The sequence below is a fragment of the Caretta caretta genome, chromosome 4 (genome assembly GCF_965140235.1).
Source record: "Caretta caretta isolate rCarCar2 chromosome 4, rCarCar1.hap1, whole genome shotgun sequence".
Taxonomy (NCBI): domain Eukaryota; kingdom Metazoa; phylum Chordata; order Testudines; family Cheloniidae; genus Caretta; species Caretta caretta.
This window is the reverse complement of record NC_134209.1, coordinates 11,954,215-11,970,314: the sequence shown is the minus strand read 5'-3', so window position 1 is coordinate 11,970,314 and position 16,100 is coordinate 11,954,215. Positions and strand designations below refer to the sequence as shown.

Below are 16,100 nucleotides of genomic sequence, written 5' to 3'. Positions count from 1 at the left end.
TTTTTATCACTAGCCTTCATATGGGTTGAATTGCAGCCTCCATCCCCTGCCCAAAAAAAAAGGTGTCAATTACTCAACAGTGAAGGTCTTAAAACAATCAAGGACGTTTGTATTACTGTAATAGTAGCTGTGATCAGAAAGGTAACCTGCTACCTTATAGCTTAAATCAATATTTGCTATGGATTTGTGTGCTGCTCTTCTTCCTCCTCATCATTAGCCATTTAGATATAAATGATGGGCGACACTGAATTCTGTGGGCTATTAACCTAACCATTAAAGAATACTTTGCACATTGTTTTTTACGAATGTAATGTTTTCATATACTTATATTTTTATATATAATATTTATTAATTACTTTAAAATATCAGTGACCATTAAAAATTAGTATCCTATGGAAGAGTTGTATGTCCAGAGTTCATATACGTTTTGTGCTGGTTTTGTTTTAAGTGATTTTTAGGAAATAGAGGTTAGAAGGAGATAAATGTGGCTATAAAAGCATATTAGGCTGGGGATTAGATTCAGCAGTTGACCCTCATTGTCAACAACTAGCTATTTTTTTCCCTAGTGTTTTATTTGTCTTTGCACTCTTCCCTCCTCTTTTGTATTGACCAGTTAATGTGTAGTTGATCTGCTAATGCAAAACACATCTCTCCTTGTGCATGTTTGTGTTTAGGAAGGGAGAATACAGCTCCCATCACATTCGGTCAGTAAACATTTTCCCCCCTTTCTTTTTTCTCCCAGTACACTGTTATACATTATCTGATCTGAAGTGAACTGAGTGTGTTTGTGGAACAAAGCTCTTTAAACATGACTTAGTTTAATTACTGTGCCTCAAATTTAAAGAGACTCCTGTAGTGTTAACATTAATGATAACTGTGCTAGTCAGGTTAATCTGATTTTTGTCAGTTAATAAAAGGTAAGATATTACAGACACTGCATGCAGATAGGATATATGTGGGAATCAAGGCAACTTTAAAATAAACTACCTAGGAAGGGATTAATGTGAACGGAAAATTTAATTACAAGCAACACTGAAAATTTTCTGCTTTGGGGCCACTGATTCATGCCATCTTTTCAGGCTCTCCCTAAGGCCAACCTCAGGTGTCAGCAATAAATTTAGGAAGAGCTTTTGCAAAGGTGACCTCACTATGACGTGCCCCATTATCCATTTTAAGTACATGGGGATCTTTTTGCAGATTTCAGTGGGCATTGGATCAAGCTCATGTGCCTTTGGAAAAAGAGAACAGTCTGTTGTAGCAAGTGTGTATGGGCTGGAAGTGGCCTTCTGGAAGGCTGTAGACTCTTCCTGCGGTAAGCATAGTTTGCTGTATGGAGCTTGCAATTGTTCTTCCTTATCTCCTAGCACAGGAGTGCCCAATTGTTGCAGTACTGAGGGATACCTTGACAAATTGATGGAAGCTAAAGGTCTGCACCGAAGCTGCATATAAACTTCAAATATAAATAGAACCAAATTTTCTTGTATTCTTCCTTTGTAGATTAATAAAATGAGGTTTTTTTTTTTGTTTACTATCACTAGCAGTGAGAGCTTGAAGTTCCTCAGCTTTGTCCTGAAGGTGACCCTTGGCTACATTTTGGCCCTTCAGTTATATATTGTGCATCTGTGCCCTAGCTGTATACACTGGAAACACATCACCCTTCAGCTGGTATACAACAGAATTAATAGGTTTAAAAATGTTGTAGCTGGAATCCACCTAAATCAGAACTTCTTATTAATGACTGTTTTGTGGAGACTATTCATCTGCATATCTTCTCTGTTAAACTTCTGCTTTCCCATGTATTTCCAGTGTGCTACATCTTTAGGGGCTCTCCTCTGTTCACTGTCTTAAAGGGATTTGACAGAAAATTTTGGTGGCTCGAGCTTCACAATAGCCTTTGGCAGTAGCATTCTCTCTGAGATCAGATATAAGTGTGTTAGACGATATTGTTTAGTGAGATGAGTACTAGATTACACTTCATTTACAGTATTTGTATGTTACATGGTGATATTTTTGGAGGTGCTCAATGTTTGATTAACATTGCTCCTGTTAAAGACAATGGTAAAACTCCTCACTTTAATGGGAGCAGAGTTGACTCAGGCTTGGTGTACAGTACGCGGTTATTTTGGAATTAGCCGAGTTAATTGGTGGGGAGGGATAGCTCAGTGGTTTGAGCACTGGCCTGCTAAACCCAGGGTTGTGAGTTCAAACCTTAGAATTATAGAATATCAGGGTTGGAAGGGACCTCAGGAGGTCATCTAGTCCAACCCCCTGCTCAAAGCAGGACCAATCCCCAACTAAATCATCCCGGCCAGGGCTTTGTCAAGCCTGACCTTAAAAATATCTAATGAAGGAGATTCCACCACCTCCCTAGGTAACGCATTCCAGTGTTTCATCACCCTCCTGGTGAAAAATTTTTCCTAATGTCCAACCTAAACCTCCCCCACTGCAACTTGAGACCATTACTCCTTGTTCTGTCATCTGCTACCACTGAGAACAGTCTAGATCCATCCTCTTTGGAACCCCCTGTCAGGTAGTTGAAAGCAGCTCTCAAATCCCCCCTCATTCTTCTCTTCCGTAGACTAAACAATCCCAGTTCCCTCAGCCTCTCCTAATAAGTCATGTGTTCCAGTCCCCTAATCATTTTTGTTACCCTTCGCTGGACTCTTTCCAATTTTTCCACATCCTTCTTGTAGCGTGGGGCCCAAAACTGGACACAGTACTCCAGATGAGGCCTCACCAATGTCGAATAGAGGGGAACGATCACGTCCCTCGATCTGCTGGCAGTGCCCCTACTTATACACCCCAAAATGCCCTTGGCCTTCTTGGCAACAAGGTCACACTGTTGACTCATATCAAGCTTCTCGTCCACTGTAACCCCTAGGTCCTTTTCTGCCGAACTGTTGCCGAGCCATTCGGTCCCTAGTCTGTAGCGGTGCATGGGATTCTTCCATCCTAAGTGCAGGACTCTGCACATGTCCTTGTTGAACCTCCTCAGATTTCTTTTGGCCCAATCCTCTAATTTGTCTAGCGCCCTCTATATCCTATCCCTACCCGCCAGCGTATCTACCTCTCCTCCCAGTTTAGTGTCATCTGTAAACTTGCTGAGGGTGCAATCCACACCATCCTCCAGATCATTTATGAAGATATTGAACAAAACCAGCCCGAGCACTGACCCTTGGGGCAGTCCACTTGATACCGGCTGCCAACTAAACATGGAGCCATTGATCACCTTGAGGGGGCCATTTAGGGATCTGGGCAAAAACTGGGGATTGGTCCTGCTTTGAGCAGGGGGGTGGATTAGATGACCTCCTGAGGTCCCTTCCAACTCTGATATTCTATGATTCTATGAAGTAAAACGGATTCCGTCCACACGACCAAACCGGTTTTCAAAGGGCTCTTTAATCCAATTTCTGTACTCCACATCGGCAAGTGGAGTAGCGCTAAAATCGAGATTGCAGTTCCAGGTTATGGGTACCGTGGATGCAATTCGACGTTATTGGCCTCCGGGAGCTATCCCAGAATGCTCCCTTGTGACCGCTCTGGACAACACTCTCAACGCCGATGCACTAGCCAGGTAGGCCGTAAAAGCCCAGGGAACTTTTGAATTTCATTTCCTGTTTGGTCACCATCAGCACAGTCCACCATCACAGGCGATCATGCAGAGTCCACCATCACAAGAGACCACAAAGTCCTGGATTTGCAGACGAGCTCCAGCATGGTCCGAATGGGAGGTACTGCATCTCATTGCATGTTGGGGAGACAAATCTGTTATGGCAGAACTATGCTCCAGAAAAAGAAACGCAAATATGTGTGCTAAAGTCTCCAGTGCCATGACAGAAAGAGGCTACTCCAGGGACACAGAGCAGTGTTGTACAAAAATCAAGGAGCTCAGGCAAGCGAACCAAAAAGCCAGAGAGGCGAATGGGCACTCTGGGTCACAGCCCCATACATGTTGCTTCTGCCGTGACCTACATGCAATTATGTGGGGTGATGCCACCACTACCCCACCACTGTCCGTGGACGTCTGCAAGGGGGGAGTTGCATGGAGTGACGAGGATGAGTTATTGGAGGACGAAGAGGAGGACAGGGCACAGGCGGCAAGTGGGGAATCTGTTTCCCCCCCCCAGCCAGGAACTATTCTTAATGCTGGAGCCAATAGCCTCCCCCCACTCCCAAGGCGGCCTCCTGGACCATGACCCTGGAGAAGGCACTTCTGGTGAGTACGAGTCTGATCGGAGCCTGGGGGTGGGGGAAAACCCAGCTGTGCTGGGCTGTTCGCATTTAGTTTAAAGGGCTCATCCCTGCTCAGAGCCACATCGGAGCCACGCGGTGGGGGGAGGTGGCGTGTTGTGTAAAGCGATCATCCCAGAGAGCTTGCAGGCCCTCCTTTGAGACGGCAAACCCACCAGGCATTGCTTGTTATGGGAAAAGGGGCCCGGCAGTTTGAAAGCATTGAAATGAATGCGGAAGAAGCAGAACCCTGTGTGCCCCTAGGGCTTACCATGTCTGCCTTCAAGCTGAATTCTGTTGCCCGGCCACGTGTGATGGCTTACTCACACCAAAGTGTCAGGCACTTCAGCATAAGAGGCAAAATGCGACCTTGTATAGAAAGAACATGTGCTGTGTACTATGAATTGCTTGTTTCACTGAGAAAGAGTGTCCCCTTTGTTCTCTAAAATGTATCTTAAAATATTACCCTCCCTTTTTCTCCTCCCACAGGTGCAAATGTTACAACGCAGCTCCTATCTACTCTGTCCCAGAGGCTGGTCCAGATTAGAAGGCAGAAAAAACAAACTCGGGACGACATGTTCGTCGAGCTCATGCAGTCCTCCCGCACTGATAGGGCCCAGCTGAATGTGTGGAGGCAAACAATTGCAGAGTCCCATAAATCATTAAATGAACACAAAGAGAGGAGGGACGTGCGTGATGAGATCAGGCAGGATGCTATGGTCAAGCCCACGGGGGAGCAAACTGACATGCTCCACTGTATGGTGGATCTAATGCGGGAAAGACAGTAGACCACAGACTGCCAGTGCAGCCCCTGTATAACTGCCCTCCCTCCTCCCCAAGTTCCATAGCCTCCTCACCCAGATGCCCAAGAACACGGGGCCAGGGGGGGAGGGAGGCTGCGGGGACCCACACACTCAACCCCAGAGGATTGCACAAGCAGCAGAAAAATGGCATATCCAAAATTTTGATTTGCTTTCTGGACTTGTCCTTCCCTCCTCCTCCACCCCCCGAACCCAATACCCCCCCTCCTCCCTGGTCTACCTTCTGATTTCTCTCAATGTGTTGTGCAACAAATAATAAAGAACGCTTTTTAAACAATTGTGACTATTTCTTTTCATATCTATAATATATATAAAATATGTATGAATGAAGGGGGCAGGTAACTTCAAGAGAAACCAGCTGTCACACCATACCCTGGCCAGTCATGAAACTGGCTTTCAAAGCTTCTCTGATGCGCAGCACGTGCTGCTGCGCTCTTCTAGTCTCCCTGTTGTCTGGCTGTGTGAAATTGGCTGCCAGGCGAGTTTCCTCAACCTCCCACCCTACCGTTCACGTCTCCCCCTTACTCTCTCAGATATTGTGACGCACACAACAAGCAGCAATTACAATTGGCGTATTGGTTGTGCTGAGATCTAACCAAGTCAGTAAACAGCGCCAGTGCACTTCCAAATGTCCAAAAGCAGTTTTACCACCATTCTGCACTTGCTCAGCCTATAGTTGAACTGCTCCTTACTACTGTCCAGGGTGCCTGTATATGATTTTATGAGCCTGTCATTAAGGGGTAGGCTGGGTCCCTGAGGATAACTATTGGCATTTCAACATCCCCAACAGTAATTTTCTGGTCGGGAAGTCCCTTCCTGCAGCTGTTCAAAGAGACCAGAGTTCCTGAAGATGCGAGCATCCTGTACCTTTCCCGGCCATCCAATGTTGATGTCAGTGAAACGTCCCTTGTGATCCACCAGTGCTTGCAGCACCATTGAAAAGTACCCCTTGCAGTTTACATACTGGGCGCCCCGGTGTTCCGGGGTCAAGATAGGGATATGCGTTCCATCTATTGTCCTGCTGCAGTTAGGGAACCCCAGCGCATTAAAGCCATCCACAATGGTCTGCACATTTCCCAAAGTCACTACCCTTGGTAGCAGCTGGTCAATGATTGCGTTGGCTACTTACATCACAGCAGCCCCCACAGTAGATTTGCCCACTCCAAACTGATTCCTGACTGACTGGTAGCTGTCGGGAGTTCCAAGCTTCCACAGGGCTTTCGCCACTCCTTCTCAACTGTGAGGGCTGCTCTCATTTTGGTGTCTTTGCGCTTCAGGGCAGGGGACAGAAGTCACAAAGTTCCATGAAAGTGGCCCTACTCATACTAAAGTTTCTCAGCCACTAGGAATCATCCCATACCTGCAACACTATGCGGTCCCACCAGTCTGTGCTTGTTTCCTGGGTCTAGAATCAGCATTCCACGGCATGAACCTGGCCCAACGCCACCATGATCTCCCAATCACCACATGCCGTGCTTCTAGGAACGTCTGTGTCCATGTCTTACATCAGTATAGTAATCGCGCTGTCGTCACTTCCTTGCCCGGTTTTGCATGTACTGCATCTATTGCTGGATAATGTGCGAGGTATTTACAATGGTCAGAACTGCAGCGGAGATCTGCTATGGCGCCTGCATGGGTAATCCTGGACAAATGGCGTGAAAAGTAGGAGAGCAGAGTGGCAGTAGAAGAGGTGCTGTTCGGTTCACGATAGCCGAAAAAAGGCGGGAAATGGCTGTCTTCTGTAGCTTTCATGGAGGCGGGAGCCCAGGACAGACACCGAGCTTCTCCATGTTAGCACGGCAAGAGCGGGAGAGCAGAGTTGGTGGCGGAAGCTGTGCTGCTTGGTTCATGATGGCTGAGCAGAGTTGGCAGCGGAAGTGGTCGATGAGGAAGAGAGAGAGTGTAGATACTTACAGAGATTACATAGAAAGACGAGAGGAAATGCGAGGTGGATTCGTAGTACCAGGAGAGAAGCGGTGCACCATACTGCACCATCTGCCGAAAGCAGTATGGCGTCTGCACTCCAAAAAGGCACAAAACAATTGTCTGCTGTAGCTTTCATGGAGGGAGGAGCGACTGATGACACACACCCAGAAACACCTGCAAGAATGATTTTACCCCATCATGCACTGGGAGCTTAACCCAGAATTCCAGTGGGCGGCAGGGACTGCGGGAACTGTGGGATAGCTACCCACAGTGCACCGCTCTGACATTCGATGCTAGCCTCAGTACTGTGGATGCACTCTGCCAAATTCACGTGTTTTAGTGGGGACACACAAGACCGAATGTATAAAATCGCTTCCAAAAATTCAAATAGAATAATTTCATCCTGTAGACGTACCCTAATGCCAAGTGTATTGGAAAACTCATCCAAACCTTCATTATGCTTGTACCTTTAGAGCACTCACTTATTCAAGCAATGTTGATTTATTGCTGTTATTCATGTAGGGTTTAAGTGTCCATGTGTGTAAAATGGTCACTGCTGCATAGCTTGAGAGACTGAGATTCCTCTTACAAACTCATTTATTTACCCAATGAATTTTGTGCATTGATGCATGCTTTGGGAGTAAACTTCAGTGGTGAACTTTTTGTGAACTACAAATTAAAGAGAAAAAGTGAATAGAGAAGTCATCAATACACTGGCTAAGTCATAAAAGAAATACTTCAGACAGATTTATGAAAAGAAAAAACTCCCATTAGCTCAATAATGGGAGTTTCATACTTTCTTTCCATGTAGATTGCATTTCCAGCAATATTAAGCACAGTGGCGGCAATTGTCGAAGCCACAGTGATTCCATTTTCTTCATCTTCCAGACTAGGAAAATGTATTTACCACCCCGTCTCTCAACCTGGGGGAAGGGTATGTAATGCAAGGCTTTCAGGGAAGACTTCCAGCTTCTCTTCTAATACATTTTCTTAAAATGTGTACAAAGAAGACACAATGCAAATGAGGGACCAATTTTATGATGGAAATGGCATTCTAAAGTTTGCTCTAAAATTGAAACTGAGTCTAAAACAGTTTAATGTCTCTAACGTCAGTTAAGTAAACACCCAGATTCGGCTCCTGAAAATAATTGTATATCCATCCAGAGGATGGAAATTGTGTTCTGATACCTACACTCAGAAACAAGCTTCCCTTCCTTCTGCAAGTAACCAAGTCATCCCTGGAGTGACACAAGCATTTCATGCCAGTGGTTAATTATCTCAATTTTTTAAAACTCCTCTGCCTTTCTTAGCAAAATACAGCCATCTCTAACGGTTTCTCCAAGCTGACTGAAGAAGGGTTTTTATCATTGTGATGGGGTGTACGTGCCTTGCACCAGTCACAAAAAGGTTAACTGTGCTTTGCAGGCTGAGGAAATCCCAAGCTTCTGACTCTGCTGAGCATGCTTAGCCTGGAGGCAAAGTGTAAAAGGAAGCAGCCCAACTCTGCCTGGGCAGGCAGCTGAAGTGGGAGGATGTAGACTGCAGGCTCTCTCCAGGGAGCTACTGCAGGCTCTCTCCAGGGAGCTGCTACAGGCCCTGATTACAGAGCTATGGCACACAGAGGTCTAGGCAGACTCCAGGCTGCCTGATGAGCCCGGAAAAGGGACTGTGCCGGCAGGACCTATGCCACTTGAGGACCCCAGAGACCCTGGGGAACCGTGGAGCATCGCCGAGGGAGAAAGGGTAGGAAGCAGCCCAGGGGATTTAGACATTTCCCAGTGAGTGAACTGGAGAGCCAGACAGCTTATCACGGGAGGATCCCCGCTGACTTGGTGGCGAGCACCCGCACCATTGCCAGGTCCCTGGGCTGGGACTCGCAGGAGCAGGGAGGGCCCGAGTCCCCCTACCCTGGGTGCCACACACCCCTAAGTGGCGTCCCACTTCCCCATCGGGCCAATGAGCCATGCAATCCCACAGAGGTGGGTTACTTTAATGACTCAGGCCATTAGGCCACGCTGCCCTGCTGGAAGGACTGCTTATTGTCACTGGCCATTGGGCCTCACTGCCTTGAGCAGAAAGGCTGCTTTACTGACGCTGGCCATCAGGCCATGCTGCCCTGAGTGGAAGGGCTGCTTCATTGACTCTGGCCACTAGGCTGCACTACCATGTTTTATAGTTAGGGCCATGAACACAGGACCTAACAGGCTGCTATGCAGTTTTTTCCCCTTCTTCTCGCCATATGAGACCCGGCACCCAGGACGGCATGTACCTACCCTGCAACAAACATCTTCCTTTTGGGCTAAAATTTCTGTATTGTCTTTACACCAGTTTTGCTATAAAAATGAAATACCCATGTCTAAAGAACTGGTAAAGTTATACACATCCTGCAGCCTTTTAAAGAAGCTTTCTAGTTACCTCTTCCTTAAATTGCTAACCTGTTTTTAGATTAACTCTTTGGGATAGGGACTGACTTTTATCAGTGTTTGTACAGTTCCTAGCACAATGGGCCTTAATAATGAATGGAACTTCTGGGAGATGTATTGCAATACAAGTCCAATAAGTAACAGCCTCTAATTATTGCATTGTTCTACCCATTTCCATTTTAAATGTTAATGTTTTTATTTTTCTTGTATGCTGTCATATAATTAACTGAGAAAATTCACTATTCATTTTAAAGTTGCTCGTGTAATGAGCTTCACTTCTCCTACTCTACTGCTTGCTATTCTGAGTTGCTTCTTACATATGAATTACCCATCAGTGCATTTGTGCAACTTCCAAAGCTATTAATGGGAGTTAAATACGCAGTGAGTGGAAAGTGTGCCCTTTGATAGGTGAGGGTTCCCCTAGAAATGAAAAGCCCAAACCTGAATACCTTAGACCCTTTCCCCAGATAAAAGGAATATTAGGGAAAACTAATTTCTTGTTCATGAGCTGAATCCACTCTCCAAGTTAGAACAAGGACCGTGATCTTCCTACTTATTATGGAAATAAAAATACCACTTTTTTTAAAAAAGAAAAGCATTACTCAAATCATATATTCAGCTTTTCTCACCCTCACCTATTTTTAAAAAAGATGTTATGTTAGGGATAGGTAGATTTGTAGTGGTGAAGCTGGGCTAACACTACAAAAAAGTGTTAATGAGAATTTATATGAATAAGCCTTTAGTTTATTTTGGCGTTTGATTCCTTTTTGATAGTTTTCTGTGAACACTCATAGGAGTGACTTTTTGTTTTTTGTTTCAAAGAATGTACATAAATCTTCATATGAAGAGTCACACCAAGTGTTTGTGCAGCCATTCTGAAATCTTCTTTGAGTCTTTTATTTATAAATGTTTGTCAGTCACTCGGAGCAGAAACAATGACATGTGACGTGTTACCTTCTTAGTGTAAACAAGTAGTTCATACACAGCCTATAGGCTGAGATATGTTTACATAAAATGTACACATTTGTACACAGAAATCCCATCAATGGATAATTTACTATTAGAAAAAAAGGCAAGATCTGCTGGATATTTTACTGCAAATTTACTGAGGCTTGGAGAGTAGGAGAAAGGACTTTGTGCACAACCTAACTGACTTTCATTTTAAGTAACAAGCTTCAGGAGGAGGGGATACATTTTCATTTCTTCTTAGAGTGCTTGCTCATGTCCATTCCATGTTAGGTGTCTGCGTGCCACGTGCACCGTTGCCAGAGATTTTTTCTCTCTGTGGTATCCATCAGGCTGGCTCAAGTGCCCTCTGGTGCCGTACGCTCATGCGCTAGTTTAAGGAGCCTGACTGGCCCCCCCCATCCTCTCAGTTCTTTCTTATCTCCCGTGACAGACTCTGGAACAACTTCTCTTGTTTCGGCAAGGTGTTCAGTCAGTGGTTCTGTAGAGGATGCTTGCTGGAACCGAGCAAGGACAAGCAAAGGAAGTGCTGTGGAGTGCGACCTGCATTGGGCCCCTCCTCTAGCCCCGCTCCATAAATGTAACCGTTGACTCTACCCTGCTTGTAGCTGCCATTGAGTCCAGTGCAGGACCATCCATTGACAGCGGGGGGACATTGTGGCACCACCGGGAGTGCGGTACCGTCCACTCTAGAGGCCTTTCCGGCGGCCAGCGACCTGATTACTCTCCCAGTACCGCTGACCCTGCTGGGACAAGTCCCGACACCAGTGAGATAGTCAAGCAGAAGGGATCATGTTATCCTGAGCTCTTATCTGGCACCAGGTCCTCTGGTACCAACCAGAGGGAAACTGGCCCTGTTGATGTTGACGAAAACTTCCGCTGTCCAGCACCAATCCCCGCACCCTTGGCACCAGCTGGCAGCAGCGAAGGGTACTGTCCCTCATGGTCTCCTCAAGTTGACTTGTCCTTGGAATTGGAGGTGGAGCCCTGCACCCAATCAAGGGCCTGTGACCAGTACCTGACCTACCTCCTAACGGATCTTAATGTGGTTGCCACTGCTGCCCCCTCCCCCAGAGCCTGGCCCGGAGGACAATGGCTGATGCAGGTCCAATGGTGGTTTTGGAATCCATGGGTTTTCCACTGGGACTGCCTTCCAGCCATTCATACTCTGTGGTGTCCGAGAGAAGGGCTCCTCCCCCATACCATCCAGCACCCGACCTGGACTCCAGGAATGAGTCCGGTACCGACTTAGGCCTGCGTGATGTGGTCGGTGCAGAAGAAGAGGAAGGCCTCCTGCCGCTGCAGGCTGCCTCCTCCTAAGAGGAAGCTGTCTTGGGACCGAGCAGCTCGGTGCAGCAGAACAATTTTAGAGCCCAATAGAAGGGTGACTTCTAAGCTGGGGCTAGAGGTGTAGGTGCTTAGAGTCCTCACGCAGCCTGATTGACATTTCGGCTGCGGCGGCACTGTCAAAGGTGGCCATACCACTCAAAAAGAGTTGAGAAGTAGTACTGTGTTCCTGCCAAGAGGTATCAATACCTATATTTCCACCCCTCTCCCAATGAAAGAGATAGGCAAGGCGGCCAAAGAAAGAGACAAGCAAGGGCTGCAAGGCATGACCCCCAAGCAAAAGATCTCAAAAAAGCTAGACCTGTTTGGTAGAAAGATTTATTCTACTGGTGGGTTACAGCTTCGCATCTCCAACCAGCAGGCCTTGCTTGGGAGGTATGATTATAACATCTGGGACTTCATGGCAAAGTTTAAGGACTCTTTACTACAGGAGTCCAGGCAAGAGTCCCTTCTGATGGAGGAAGGGAAGACCATAGCCATGTCCTCCTTCCAGGCAGCTGTAGACACAGCTGACACGGTGGCCGGAAAAATGGCATCGGCTGTGGTCATGAGAAAGATGTTTGGCTCCAGTCCTTGGGGCTGTCTCCAGAGGTTCAGCAGTCCATCCAAGATCTTACCTTTGAGGAAACCTCCCTCTTTTCTGAGCAGATGGATTCAAAGCTCCATGGTCTGAAAGATTCCAGGGCTACCATCAGATACCTGGGCATTTATTTCCCGGCACCTTCAAGGAAATATTTCAGACCTCAGAAGCCAGCCTTCTTCTTAGCTCTTCCACCTCGCCAAGACCTGTTTAAAAAATGGAGCAGGGGTTGTAAGTGTAGACAACTGTCCCCCCCTCCACCTCAACCACACTACTGGGATTGCACAGATATCCGGGAGTCCCCCAGCAGAACTTTTTGAAGTGGCACCTGAGGGTATTATATCAGTTCCCATACTGGATCCTGCCCCCCCTCCCCCTTTGTTTTTAGGCCAACTCTTCTACTTCAGCCTGGTGTGGTTCTTCATCACCTTTAGTTTTCTCTCTCCCCTCCACCCCGGCCCATCCCTCTTCAGGGACCCTTCTCATGAGCAACTTCTAGCCCAGGAGATGCAAGCCCTCCTGAAGGTAGAGGCCGTGGAGGAGGTGCCTCAGAACCTGAAAGGGAAAGGATTTTACTCCCGCTATCTCCTAATCCTGAAGGCCAAAGAGGGTTTTTGACCGATCCTAGACTTGCGTCTCCTCAACTGTTATCTCAAGAAGCTGAGGTTCTGCATGGTGTCTCTGGCCTCTATTATTCCCTCCCTGGATCCAGGGGACTGGTATGCTGCCCTTGACTACCTTCTGTGCCCTGGGCCTATTGATAAACGAGAAAAAGTCGACTCTCGTCCCTATCCAGAGGATAGAGTTTATCGGGGGAAGTGCTTGATTCTACCCAGAGTCTCCGTTCCAGACAATGTCGGCGCTGATATCCAAGGTCAAGGCCCACCTGGTCACGACAGCCTGTTTTTGCCTCAGACTCTTGATTTACATGGCCGCATGTGCTTATGTGGTATGGCGCGCAAGGCTATGCCTCAGACTCCTTTAAGCTAGGCTGTCCTCGGTGTATTCATCAAACAGTCATCACTTGGACTCGGTGCTTACAGTCCCGACCCGGTCTCCCTCTACTGGTGAAGGATCCCCGATCAGTGGGTGCAGGCGTTCCCTTCATCACTCCCCACCCACACACACCTTCAGTATTCCTCATTTTGGACTCGTCCAACCTATTTTGGGGGACTCACCTTGAGCACCTCAGGACTCTGGGCCTGTGATCCCAGGAAGAGCTGTCTTTGCACATAAACATCAGAGTTCAGAGTGGTCTACTTAACATGCCAGGTGTTCCTACTCCAGATCACGGTCAAAGTTGTATGAGTGCTCATGGACAAATCGGCAGCCATGTTTTACATTAACAGACAAGGAGGAGTGCATTCATTTACCCAGTGTCAGGAGGCCATTTGCCTGTGGGACTTCTGAGTGAAACACTCTATCCACCTTGAAGCTTCCCACATCCCAGGAGCCCAGAACACTTTGGCAGATCACCTCAACAGGTCTTTCTCTTCTCACCACAAGTGGTCCCTTCATCCAGAAGTAACCAGAACCATCTCCCAGAGATGGGGATTTTCCCATGTAGACCTGTTTGCACCCAAGCAGAATAGGAAATGTCAGCAGTTTTGATTGCTGTGCGGCCGCAGTCCGGGCTCCCTCTCTGGCGCCGTTCTACTCCTGTTGCCAAAACTCCTGTTCTACATGTTTCCCCCCATTCCTCTGAAAGAAAAGGAGTACTTGTGGCACCTTAGAGACTAACCAATTTATTTGAGCATGAGCTTTCATGAGCTACAGCTCACTTCATCGGAGCTGTATGTATATATGGAGCTGTAGCTCACGAAAGCTCATGCTCAAATAAATTGGTTAGTCTCTAAGGTGCCAAAGCAGGACCCAATCCCCAACTAAATCATCCCAGCCTGGGCTTTGTCAAGCCTGACCTTAAAAATATCGAAGGAAGGAGATTCCACCACCTCCTTAGGTAACGTATTCCAGTGTTTCATCACCCTCCTAGTGGAAAAAGTTTTTCCTAATATCCAACCTAAACCTCCCCCACTGCAACGTGAGACCATTACTCTTTGTTCTGTCATCAGCTACCACTGTGAACACTCTAGATCCATTCTCTTTGGAACCCCCTTTCAGATAGTTGAAAGCAGCTATCAAATCCCCCCCTCATTCTTCTCTTCTGCAGACTAAACAATCCCAGTTCCCTCAGCCTCTCCTCATAAGTCATGTGTTCCGGGTCCCTAATCATGTTTGTTGCCCTCCGCTGGACTCTTTCCAGTTTTTCCACATCCTTCTTGTAGGGTGGGGCCCAAAACTGGACACAGTACTCCAGATGAGGCCTCACCAATGTCGAATAGAGGGGAACGATCACGTCCCTCGATCTGCTGGCAATGCCTCTGCCTATATATCCCAAAATACCATTGGCCTTCTTGGCAACAAGGGCACACTGCTGACTCATATCCAGCTTCTCGTCCACTGTAATCCCCAGGTCCTTTTCTGCTGTACTGTTGCCGAGCCATTCGGTCCCTAGTCTGTAGCGGTGCATGGGATTCTTCCATCCTAAGTGCAGGACTCTGCACTTGTCCTTGTTGAACCTCATCAGATTTCTTTTGGCCCAATCGTCTAGTTTGCCTAGGTCCCTCTGTATCCTATCCCTGCCCTCCAGCATATCTACCTCTCCTCCCAGTTTAGTGTCTGGGTTGGTCTGGGTTGAATCTGATGGAGCTGGCCTACTCAGAACAAGTCCACGGGGTCTTGTTAGGTGGTAGGAAACCAACTACTAGAGCAACTTATCTAGCCAAGTAGAAGCATTTCTCGGTGTGGTCTTCCCAACAAGGCCTCTCATCAGCCCCTTCAGTTTGTGCTGGAATACCTGCTGCATCTGAAACAACAGGGACTAGCCACTTCATAGATTTAAGATGCATCTATCAGCAATCTCAGCTTTCTAATCTTCGGTGGAGAGTCGACTGGTTTTCTCACATGAGATGTCCATTCGCTTCCTTAAGAGATTAGAGAGGCTTTACCATCAAATGCATAAACGCATTGCACCACGGGACCTAAACCTGGTCGTGTCAAAACTCAGACTCTCTCTTTGAGCCACTGGCATCGTGCCCTCTGTCATCTCCCTCCTGGAAGGGCTGCCTTTCTGGTAGCGATTACCTTGATCAGGAGGGTCTCGGAGATCAAGGCTCATATATGGTGTTCTTTAAGGACAAGGTTCAACTGCGCTCCCACCCAGCATTCCTCCCAAAGGTGGTCTTGCAGTTTCATAGTAATCAGGCTATTTTCCTCCCGGTTTTCTTCCAAAAACCACACAAGAATACAGAGGAGCATTGTCTACACATGCTGGATGTTTGATGTGACCTGGCCTTCTACATTGAAAGAACCAAGCCATTCCATAAGTCCACACAGCTCTTTGTGTCAGTAGCAAACCAGTAGGCCTCAGCTCAGAGAATTTCCTCCTGGATCTCTTCCTACATTCGTGCTATGAGCAGGCAGGTTCCCCACTGACTACCATCTTGGCAGCCCATTTGATGAGAGCTCAGGCTTCATCAGCAATGTTTCTGGACCAGGTCCCGATTCGAGATATCTGCAGAGCAATGACCTGGTCATTGATACTACTCTTCCCTTCCACTGTGCCATCACCCAGCAGGCTAGGGATTATGCGAAGTTCGGTAGAGCAGTATTTCAATTCACATGTCCATGATCTCCAAGCCCATCTCTTTAGGTACTACTTGGGAGTCACCTAATGTGGAATGGACATGAGCAAGCACTTGAAGAAGAAAAAACAGCTACTAACCTTTCTATAACAGTTGTTCTTTG

General features: G+C 47.1%; 1 protein-coding gene and 1 long non-coding RNA gene across 2 annotated transcripts in view; both read left to right on the top strand.

Annotated features, from left to right (window-relative positions):
- TNKS (tankyrase) overlaps positions 1–16,100 on the top strand; it is a 278,284-nt gene that overhangs the window by 50,189 nt on the left and 211,995 nt on the right. The gene's annotated exons all lie outside the window — the stretch shown is intronic.
- LOC142071822 (uncharacterized) lies at positions 396–5,328 on the top strand. The gene is made up of 2 exons (XR_012667995.1): positions 396–4,216; positions 4,720–5,328. It is a non-coding gene; the product is annotated as an uncharacterized LOC142071822 (long non-coding RNA).